Here is an 809-nt window from a genome sequence, read left to right on the forward strand (position 1 = left end):
AATCTGGTCGACTTTCGATCGATCGAGTCTATTCTTCGATCAATCAAGCCAGATCGGAATGCCCCAATGCATCTACAGTCTCTCGATTCCAACTTTACAATAATTAATCAACTTTGAGCAAGCTTAAACAAGACTAAACATATTGTTTTGATCATGGTTTGCCAACATTACAAATTAGAGTTCTAAATACATAAATTCCTAAACCTTTAGAACCTAACAAACTCCCCCTTTGGCAATCCGTGACAAAACACAAATTAAAAGCTCAAAGTTTACAAGTAAAAAGCCCTTTACAAAAATAATGCTCATAAACTCAAATTCAATCCTAACTGCTATCCATCAGTTGCAAGTGTAGACAGCAGCTTAGTTGAATCAACCTGTATATTCCTGAAATACTCAAAAAACGCATAAACACATGTGTGACAGAAAAGAGTAAAACAACAGGTATAACATTCTTGTAAGATTCACACAACACAGAATAAAGACATATATTAATGATCAACTCATAAATATAAATCAATAAGCAGTGAATCACAAAGCAACAAGAATCAATGAATATATCATGTAAAACAATCAAAGTAATGAATATATCATGTATATCAATCAAAGTTACTCCTCCTAACATGAATATCCCCAAAAATGATATACAAAAGTTTCACTAGTCAAGTGCAATAATAAGCTCATCAAAGCTAAACAAGGTACATATACATGTTATGTATAGATAAGGTGGCCAACCTTGATTTCAAATCCATGATGTGAAATACAAAACAAAAAAATCTTTTTGGTTCTAAAAGAAAATTTATGACCAAAAA

The sequence above is a fragment of the Quercus suber genome, unplaced genomic scaffold (assembly GCF_002906115.3).
Source record: "Quercus suber isolate HL8 unplaced genomic scaffold, Cork oak 2.0 scaffold_83, whole genome shotgun sequence".
Lineage (NCBI taxonomy): Eukaryota > Viridiplantae > Streptophyta > Magnoliopsida > Fagales > Fagaceae > Quercus > Quercus suber.